Here is an 11,582-nt window from a genome sequence, read left to right as displayed (position 1 = left end):
TTTCCATCTTTATCCTCCTTGACTGATTTTTCACTAGTTTCACATTTGGCTAGGGTCAGTGTCACTACTGGTAGCATAAGCCAGTACCTGGAGCCTACAAATGTTGCATAGGTAGTCCAACTCCTCCAGAATGGCACACCAAACGTTCCATTGCTAGAAGGATTGCTGTGTCTCCCAGCGCAGTCTCAAGAGCATGTTGGAGATTCCAGGAGACAGTTGCTCTAGAAGAGCTGGGCAGGATGGTAGAGGGTCCTTAACCCAGTAGCAGGACCAGTATCTGCTCCTTTGTGCAACAACAAACAGTAGGAGCCCTGCCAGAGCCCTACAGAATGACCTCCTCCTGGCCGCTGGTGTGAATGTCTCTGACCACACTGTCAGACTTCATGAAGGTGGCCTGAGGGCCCGATGGCCTCTGGAAGGACCTATGCTCACTGAGCGCTTTGGGTTGCACTATGTGCATGTTAAATGCGCTTTAAAAATAAATCTGACTTGACTTGACTTGACTTGCCCAGCACCGTGCAGCTCAATTGGCATTTGCCATAGAATACAAAATTGGCAGTTTCGCCATTGACTCCCTGTGCTTTTCACAAATTATACCAGGTTCACCCTGAGCACATGTGAGGTCTAAAGATGTCTTGGAGAATGTAATGCTGCCTGCAACATCATTCAGCATGACTGGTTTGGTGGTGGGCCAGTGATGGTCTGAGGAGGGATATCCTTGGAAGGACGCACACACCTCTGCAGGCAAGACAACTGCACCCTCACTGCTCTTAGGCATCAGGATGAAAACTTCAGACCCATTGTCTGATCCTGTATTGGGCCCTGGGTTCCTCCTGGTGCACAACAATGGCTGGACACATGTAGCAAGAATGTGCAGGCAGTTCATGGAAGATGAAGGCATTGATACCATTGACTGTCCCCCCACACTCTCCTGACTTAAATCCGATTGAACACCTCTGGGACATTATATTTTGGTCCATCCAACACCGCCAGGTTGCAACACCGACTGTCAAGGAGCTCAGTGATGGCCATGTCCACATCTGGGATCAGATACCCCAGGACACCATCTGCTGTTTCATTAAGAGCATGCCCCGATGCCATCAAGCATGTTGGGGCCATACGAACTGAGTACCATCATGAGTTGCTGCGCTGAAATTCAAGCAAAATGGACTAGCTAGCCACGTCATTTTTTCCACTTAGATTTTCGGGGGTCTTTTAATTCAGTCCTCTGTGGATTGATCATTTTCATTCCCAAATAACGAAGTCGCATCCTTTTGTTCCTAACATATTACCCAGTCCATATCAGTTTGAATCCTACCTCACAGGATGCTCGTTTAATGTATCATGGCTTGGAGAGCTGTCCGCACCTCACCATCCCACCACAGGGGTCTCCCAGGGCTCAGTACTGGGCCCCCTTCTCTTTGCTATCCACACCACTTCTTTGGGACAGATTATTCATTCGTACAGCTTCTCATACTACTATTATGCAGATGACACACAGCTTTATCTGTTCTTTCCACCTGATGACCCCTTGGTCTTGGCACGGACCTCGGATTGCCTCTCAGACATATCTACATGGATGAAGGCACACCACCTCCTGCTAAACCACTCATAACCCAAACTGCTGGTCCTCCCAGCTAAACCTACTGCTCCCACCTACTCGAATGCCCTCATACAGGCATATATGCTACCCCCCGACCATTGCGCTCTTCAGACAAACATCGTCTAGCTCTGCCACCGGTACGTCTCAGGTCAATCCAAACTTTGTTCATCTGTTGTTCATTGTTGGTGGAACGCGCTACCAGTTCCTACTAGAGCAGGGACATCTCTCTCCATCTTCAAAAAACTCCTGAAGACCCAGCTCTTCAGAGAATATCTCCTCTCGTAGCACTACTTACAACTAGCTAATTCTAGCACATACCACCTGACTTGACTGTATAACAACAGCACTCACTGATGCACTTTTCCCTATTGTACTCTACCTTTTTGAATTGTTTTAAATTGTTCTAGAATTGTTTAGAGAATTGTTTTAAAAGTGTTAAACTGTTTACCAGGTTGTAAGTCGTTTTGGCTAAAAATGTGTCAGCCAAATGTAATGTAATGTAGATATCCAGCATGATGTTTTTTCCCCATTGAGATCTGATGTGTTTTATTTTTTAAAGTGTATACTTTTTTTGAGCAGTGTATAGTAAGTTAAGGTTTGCTCATGAAATATTTATAAAGGCTGGAGAGTAAACGGTGCTGCTTTGCGATTGTTGGACTTTTATTTTGACAAGTTGTTGTTGTTCTGTCTTCCACATTCATGAAAGGTTTGTTATGAATGTTGAGTCATGTCTCATGAAACAGTCATGAATGCTTTATGTGCAGTTTCTGACTGCTGCTATGAATGTGTTATAAACTCACTCGTCAAGTAAAGTGTTACCAAGATTCCTAATAAAAGGCTTCATATAAAGCATTTTTTTAAGAAATAAAAGTGTATAGAATAGAAAGAATAGTAAGAATAAAATAGTGTAATGAACCGAGCCTAAGCTGGTTCAGGACTTTGAACTCCCATGATGCTGTGTTATGTGTTTATGAATGTTAATGTTGAAACCATGCAAGTTGCCAATGTTATATGTCATGTCTGTCGTGTCCATGTTCTACAGCTGGTTAGAGTGTTCAGAACCAGGTTTGGCTGGTGTGTGTTTTACAGTAGATACAGCCTGGGGCAGAGGTTTAGTCCTGGGGCATAAGGGCAGGGTCTGGCCCGGCATTATGGTTCGTGTGTTTGAGTGTGTTAAACCAAAAAAATGATTCTGAGACAAACTTGCGGTTTGTTACATTGGTATCAGAAGTGGGATGGGCCCCTCCTGGGGCGTGAAGATCCAGACACGCAGATCAAGATGTAGAAGACGGCTAAAGGAGGATCTCATCCCTAGAGAGTGCGAACTCTTGGGCGACCTCGGAAGACGACCACAGCTACCATTGGGAGCTACCATTTTGTGGACTGTTTGAGATTTGAAGTGCGCATGTTCCGGTTGACACAAGTACAGTAGCCAGAAGGGGCTACTGAACGTCCAGGGGTTCCAGCGTATCCGGGGGTTCGACTGCAGTGGGACTGTATGTTTGTAAGGTGGCGCAGCTGCACTGCAGGGAGATTGAGGGCCCAAGCGACACCACGACCCACGACTGTAATAAAGTCCGGGTTCGCTAACCACGTTGTTGGTGCTTCGTTTTTGAAAACCACACGTCTTACATGCTCTACCTTTGGTTACTGAATGATTGTTGAAACTAACATTTTTGATGATGTATTTGTACGCAATCTGCACATCTGTGTGCCCAACCATGTATGAGTGTGAGTTTGTTTGTGAAAGCCCTGCTTGTTCCCTCTGTCAGCCTATAGATGGAGGTGTTGAGCCAGATGGTTTAACCACTTGCAGTAATGTAATTCATATCAAATTCATAACTTGTAGTGCTCACGATGGGCACTGAACGCTGCTTTTGGCCTAACCAGCTTTCAGGGGCCCAGTGTGGGGGGAGTGGTCCCTGGGGACCAAACGCTTCTATTGCCGATCAGTGGACTCATGGACTCATGCCCACATACGTGTGTCCCAATGTCCCAGGAATCATATAAAATTGCTGAGGAAAAACAAACTGAACTTTGCTGACAAACAACAAATTAGCGCTAATAGCAGTCATAATAATGTGCTATAGTTTTTATGTTCATTAGATATAAATACAATTCAAAACGCTTCTACTGCTGATCAGTGGACTCATGCCCACATGCATGTGTCCCAGGAATCACTTTGCTAACAAACACTAAATTAAGGCTAATAGCAGTCATAATAATGTGCTATAGTTTTTTTGCTCTAGTTCAGTCAGTTACATCCATTTCCTTTGTCTGTAAGTCATTTACAGGTAGGTCTGAGGCAATTCCTGATGATTCACAATGCATCCACCCAAGCGCGCCGGAAGCACCGGTGCAGGGGGTGTGAACGCACCCCCACTTTTCGGGGGTAAAAAAAAAAAGGGCAGTTGTTGACCACAACACCGACACGGCATCGCTCAGTGGTTCCCAAATGGGGGTACGTGAAGGCACTCCAGGGGGTACGTGAGATTTTAACCCTTCGAAGCCGATTGATGCAAAGTGCGTCAAAAAACACACCCTTTCTTCTCTGTTACATTGCTCCGCAGCTGTTCATAGCAGCGAGAAGCCTTTATCCTGTGATAGAGCAGAAGTGGGGCTTTCCAACGAGACCACGCACTTGTCTGTACGTTAAAGTATGAAGATTAAAAAAAACATGAAATTAAATCATATTTACAGTCTCTGCGTTCACCTGCGCACCCATTACTCTCGTTTGAATTACTCGCGAACCCGTGAACGCATAGATATGGCAAGCATATCAGATGAAAGAGGAGACACAGGGCTATCCATTGGTACCTTCTGGCTTATGAAAACAGACAAAGTGACTGAAAAATAATAACGTCATGTACAAAAACCAACTGCACACCCCTTACTCTCGTTTGAATTACTCGCGGACCTGTCATCGGATAGATATGCCACGCATGTCAGATGAAAGAGGTGGCAGAGCTATCATTTGATACCAAGTACATCCTTCTGGTTATAAAACAGACGAAGTGACAGCAAAATAATAACTTCATATAGCTCGACTTACCTCACGTTTTCTCTGTTTTTGTGGCAAAGCATGTTTATAATCCAACGCTATTGAGTGTTTCTCTATGGCAAGGAAATGTTCATAATCCGGTTTTGAGATGCTAGCAAATTCCTGCATGGTATTCAATGCAAGGCTCACATTGCATCCCAATTTGTTCGACAAAGAAACACCTTTTTTGCCTTTATTTTGTTCATGGCAATGCAGTAAAAAGTTGTAGAGAATCATGAGTGCAGACAGGCACACACATAAACTCGGGTCAGATCAGTTCGTGTTACAAGTAGAGCGCAGAAAGGTCATTTTTAATCACTAATTAATGTATAACATGATTACAGTCAAACACAAAGGGAACAGGTACAATTGGGTAACTAATTCTAGTGTCGGATAAACAGTGACAGGTTACTAGCTAACCTTTAAAATGTAGGAAGTAGGTTACGTGCAGATCTTTTCATCACAGTCATTAACAAGGCTTGGCTGCGTGCACAGGATGGAATGGAAATTCAGGTTATGCTGGTGTGTCTGTGTCTGTCAATATCAGGCGCAGTTTATTTTAACAGATTATTCATTTAGAACTTGTAGCCTAAATCACTAGGTGCGTAAAAAGACGCTACTTGCAGTCCACTCAGCTTGAATGAAACCACAGCACCTAACCACGCACCTACTGTAACATAATGACAATTTTTGTTAGACTTTTTAAAAATTATTATTAGACTATCTTATATCATAATATCCCACGTGAAAACGTGCGTGAATAGTTGGCCTCTGGAATTTTCAAAATGGTCTCTGGGAACCCAGCCCGAAACCAGATTTTTCTTTTTTTTCTTTTTTGCACCCCCACTTTCAAACTCTTTCCGGCGCCGCTGCATCCACCAGATAGCCTTTCTGTGTGATCGGTTATAATCACATGAAACAAATAACTGGACTAAGTTCACAGCTTGCAGGACAACAGGCCTACATTTTAATAATCAAAATTTATTCAGTCAAAACCTTTCTTTTTTTCTTTTAAATTACAACCCACTCTGTGAGACTTTTAAAGTATAATCTTACCACACTTCTCGTCTTCCCCACTCCCTCTCGAACATGGGTAAAATGCCAACCTGGTCTCATTAGCGAAACGTTTTCGCAATGTTTTCGCAATGTTTTCGCAAACCCAGCCAAGCCAAATTGGTAACCCTTTCTTTTACAGTCCCCTAATAACTAGGTATTTACCCAGTAACAATATGGTAATATCAAGAAATTACATGGTAACTAACATACAGATTAATTAGGAATAAATTACTTAGAAATACTTTCATTATTACCATGAAACTATTTTGCATTAATGGGTAATTACTTCAGGAATTATTAAGGTAACTACCAAAATGTTATAACTATGTAAAAGAGAGAAATTATGACCCAATTACCTCGTAATATTGTCCAGTATTTCACCCATTCAACTACTTACCATGTCCTTATGCTGTTTTGGCTGGTAATGACTTTGCTTAAAACAGTGTATTTACCAGGAAAGAACACAGGTGTTTCTAAGAAACTACGTCCTTTATTTCCCATTAACTTCTCTGTCCTTTCCAGCACATAGACCTATACCCATTTATCATGAATGGGTTTATTTAGTACTTACCAGGTAACAACAGCTGCACAAATTACTCCATCAGGGTCTTCTTTATTACCGGGTCAATGTACATGTTGATAGAAATGTACTTGGTAAGTACATGGTAAAAAAGAAGTATGGATTGTTTCCATATTAATGCCCATTACAAAGCAATTGCACAGCAATTCCATTCCTCCCCATGCCAACCTTTCTAATCATCAACATGCATTGTCTGCAATATTACCAGGTAAAACTGAACTATTTTCAAGGTAAATACAATCAAACTGAACTGTAAAAGAAAGTTTCCAAGTTTTCCAAAAGAAATTGTTCCCATGGTATTGACATTTTCTTACCAAGATATTACACAAAGATCTCTTCTTCATTTCAACCATTCTAATCATTACTATGCATTTTCTGCAATATTACCAGGTAAAATAGAACCATTTTTTCAGGTAGGCCTAAATACAATAAAATTAAACTGTAAAAGAAAGTTAAAATTGTTTCTATGTTATTAGGAACTTTCTACCAAGTAATTAAACAAATATTAATCTCTTCTTAATTTCAACCATTCTAATCACTATGCATTTTATGCAATATTACCAGGTAAAACAGAACAATTTTCCAAGTAAATATGATGAAACTGGTCTGTAAAGGAAAGTCTAAATTGTTCCTATGGTATTAACTACTTCTTATGAAGTAGTTGCACAAAGATGAATCTCTTGACCCTCACTTCCGCAGGTGTTGGTGATTGAAAAACCAGTGGCTTTTATTCGTCTGCATTTACTGCATTCTGCGTTGCATAGCATACTGATACTGGAATCAATGGAAATAAAAAAAATACATCTTGTAAATCTTTGTGCAAACAAAAGTACAAAATAAAACAGCCAAAAAGCACAGAATATGCCATTAGCACACTGGGTGATCGTATAGTTCTTCATTAACACGTCATTAACACTTTACTTTTGCAATATTCACACACAAATTCCTAAATATTTACATTATGCATTTGCCACGTACCTGCAGTCACAAACAAACAAACAATTGATAAGATCCACAATCACGACTGCATACAAAAGTCTAAAATAACATAAAACCAAAATCAGGACAATGCTCTCATAACACATAGCACATTGTGGTTGCCGCCAGAAATATGCTTTATCTTGGTTAAAACCTTTACAAGTCACTTTCTATCGTTACTTTTCGAGAGCATTAGTTAGTACAACTTATACAAATACATATTATTTCGCCAGTATGGAAGGCAAACATGTTATTTTCTTAAAATATCAAATTATTCACGGAGCGCTCCCAAGGAACATGGAACAGGCGGGTAGGGACTGGCAGTCAGGGTCAGGACAAATGTTCTGGACGGAGCAGGAACCATCAGGGCAGACACGGGCAGGACAGATAGATGGTTGGGCAGACTTGGGCAGGGAACAAGCAGACAAAGACTGGACAGACTCAGGCAGGACAACAGACTCAGACACGACAGACTCAGACACAGGAGACGCAGACACAGGAGACGCAGACACAGACGACACAGGAGACGCGGACACAGACGACACAGGAGACGGGGACACAGACGACACAGGAGACGCGGACACAGACGACACAGGAGACGCGGACACAGACGACACAGGAGACGGGGACACAGACGACACAGGAGACGGGGACACAGACGACACAGGAGACGGGGACACAGACGACACAGGAGACGGGAACACAGACGACACAGGAGACGGGGACACAGACGACACAGGAGACGGGAACACAGACGACACAGGAGACGGGAACACAGACGACACAGGAGACGGGAACACAGACGACACAGGAGACGGGGACACAGACGACACAGGTACAAAAATGGGAATGGTGACCGGGATAGTAACAGGGACAGAATCAGGGATGGTGACTGGCACGGTGGCGGACACAGAGACTGGTACAGAGACGGGGGCAGGGACAGAGAGGGTCTCGGGCAGAGGCGGGACCGGACAGTCAGAAGAAGGCGTGGCCCGGGTGGCTGGGCAGCAGGCGTGGTCTCGGGCGACTCGTCTGCGGGAACAGGAGCAGGCGCCTTGGGGCTGCGCACAGGAGCAGGCGCTGAAACGTCTGGCAACTGAGGACCTCGCCTTCTTCTGGATGACTTGATGGCCAACCGTGTCCCTGAGAAGGGAGATTCCAGACCTGGATAGCAGTTAGGTCATGGATCTGGAACTCAGGCTGGGGTTCTAGATGTGGAGCAGCTGGCTGGAGGCAAAGGTGTCCCACCCTAAGCCCCTGGCACACTGGCCCGAAGCTAGTTGACGTAGGAACCGGGTCAGGCTGGAAGCTAGCAGTCTCACTGGAGGGACCAAGGAGAGCCTGACGACTTCTTCCCAGACCGGAGAGCTGGTCGGCCAGGGTAGCTCCTGTAATCTCCTGTAGCCAGGGCCTCGAGGAAATAGTCCTTTCCATCAAGCAACAAATTGCATGCCGGCGCTCCAAATCTGTAGAGCTCCCCAGCTCAGAGTTGAGCCTACGGAGGGTGTACTCCACCTCTTTAAGCTCCTCCATGCTGGAGTCTGCTGGATCCATGCTGGTCAGATCGTACTGTCAGGGAAGGCGGATAGGACCCAAGCGCAAGACTCCTCAAGGCAGAATTACAGACAAACAAACTTTATTGCTAACTACAAAACTTACAGAATTACAAACATCTAGGACTACAACAAGACAGAGAGACGATCCGACAAAGGACAGAGAAACAGGGGGGTAGAAATACACAGACCAATTAACAGAAAGACAGAGGACTGGACGAAACCAACGAGACAATAACGGGGAACAGGTGTGGAAGCAGAAACGGAGGGAAAACTAATAAGACAGGAAGCACAGACCAAATAAGGGAAAATGGAATGAAACAGAGATCAATCTTTGAGTTGATCTTTTGACTTTAAAAGTCCCTATCTATTAAAAGTAAAAATAAAAGTCCCTGTTTATTTACGATTTGACAGCACAACTATATATTATATTTTTTTTTATTTAAACAGTGTATCCTGCTGCACCATTTCACCAAATAAGCACCTATAAGAGCACCAACAAGAGATGTCACAACTCCAGGAACACCACCTACAAGCCCAGCTACACCCACAAAATAACATATAAAAAATAACATAAAAGTTAAACAGAATAATGTTAAAAGCTGATAACATACAGTGATTACATCACAAATTGATTTGGGGACTTTTCTTGGGACAGTAGAGGCATGTGCAAGCTCCTACACAAGCACCTACAAGAGCAACTGTATTTACAACAGTGACAGCCTCCACATTTAAAGCAACTGCTATCTGCTCAAGAGCACCTACAAAAACAGATACAACTACAGCAGAGGACATACTTCTAAGAGTGGCCACATCCGCAGCGGCTACACCTAGTCGGGCAACTACAAGGGCACATAAAAGAGTACCCCAAAATGCACCTACATGGGCACCTAAAGCAACACCTAAAAAAGCACCTACTAAAGTATAAGTGCCTTCAACTCTAAGATGAGCTACAAGTACCAAATTTGCATTAACAACAGCGACTGACACTACACGAGCAGCTTCATCTCCAAGAACACCTCCAAGAGCACCTTACTTCAAGATAACCTACACTTGCAAGAATACCTACAATAGCACCTACAAGAGCACCCTTAAAATCATGTTCATCCTTGGTCGGGAAGCCAAATAGCAAAATACTACTTACACAAAAACTTACAATTAAGGATACCAGTAAAACAGCAGGCATACTTATGACAGCAGCTAGTCTCGGTACTCCATTGAACAGAACTGCAACTAACAATCCAACTATTCCTCCAGTAATAGCTCCTCCTACTTCCCTGTTGTGCATAATGATGTCAGAAATGCTCAGCAACTTCGGTAAAATCTGGGGAATCTTGGATTCAGTGTTGACAAACTTGTGCAGTGGCAGTTCTTTGCTCCGTCTTCTTTGGTCTTGAGTCTCTTCTTTTTAGTCTTGAGTCTAGATGTCTTCTGAACTGCAAGTGTTAATAAGTTTTCTATGTGAAGTGATCAGGTTGAACTTTGACCTTTTGATTTGGATTGTAAATCAAGGTCTGAGTGTGAATGTTTTATTGTCTGCTGCAACCAACACCAACGATGATCTGTGGACAGAAAAATACATTTGTACTTCTGCTTTACAGATTTATGCTCCTCATTTCTATTTCAATTTTGCTGTTTAATAAAATTTTGCGACAATTTCTTCAGATCCTTCTCTAAAACTTCTGATTCATGTTATAATGTACTGACCTGTTTCTATTATGTATTGTCTTGGTTTGGGTTTATTATGACCGCCGCGCAGCGAAGCGGCGGTCGTATAGGTTTAGTCAGATTTTTTAATTTTTTTTATTTTTTTATTTTTTATTTTTCGCATGTCCAAATTTCCGTCAAGGATTCCCGGGACACTGTAAGACCGGGGTACACGAAACTTGGTGGGCATGTAACCCCACATGGATAGCATGGAACCTCCTTTTTTCGTTTTGATCTGTAGCCCCCCCGGTGGACTGGACCCCCCGAAAGGAGGGTAGGGCAGACACAGTTTTTTGTGAATATCTCGAGAACCGTAGGGTTTAGGAGGACCAATTTTTCTGCGTATGTTTGCCTCCAGGGGTCATGTAAACCCATTCCATATGCACACATAAACAGATGCACACGCACACACATACATTCACAGTAATCCTACGTATGACACATACTCATACAGTAGACATATACGCATGCATGCACATGCACACACACAGGCACATAAACAGGCAAACACACAAGCACATGCACGCACACACACCCACCCACACACACATAAACATAAACATGTACATGCACACATGCACACAATTCAAGAATTTCTCAGACAAGGTGGGGGTGGGGTTGTATAAAATGTATATTACATGTGAAATCTATGAACTAATCATGTTTTGGTACTTGTTGTCTAGCAGATACCAGTGAGAATTGAGTGTGCATAATGCAATTCAGTGAGACAGTCATTATCATATAATCATAATCATATATGCCTTTCAGCGTGACTTATTTTTGTAGAAAACATGTGCTGGACTGGGCGGCGGTCATATTTTGTACCGCTCTGCGGTACATCTAGTTTCAACTAGAGTGACCAGAATGCAGCACACCTGATGGATAATTGGTGTTAGTGTCAAGGTAGTGTAGCAGCAAGACAAAGGTGGAGGAGTATAGCAGGAGGCGGTAGTTGTAGTTGTTACCAGTGTTGGGCAAGTTACTGGAAATTAGTTACAGTTACTAGTTCTTTCAAAAGTAATTGTATTACTTTAACCATTACTGTATGAAAAGTAATTAGTTACT

Source organism: Alosa sapidissima, chromosome 9 (assembly GCF_018492685.1).
Source record: "Alosa sapidissima isolate fAloSap1 chromosome 9, fAloSap1.pri, whole genome shotgun sequence".
NCBI classification, from domain to species: Eukaryota; Metazoa; Chordata; class Actinopteri; order Clupeiformes; family Clupeidae; genus Alosa; species Alosa sapidissima.
The sequence above is the reverse complement of the archived record's forward strand: the minus strand, read 5'-3'. Positions refer to the sequence as shown.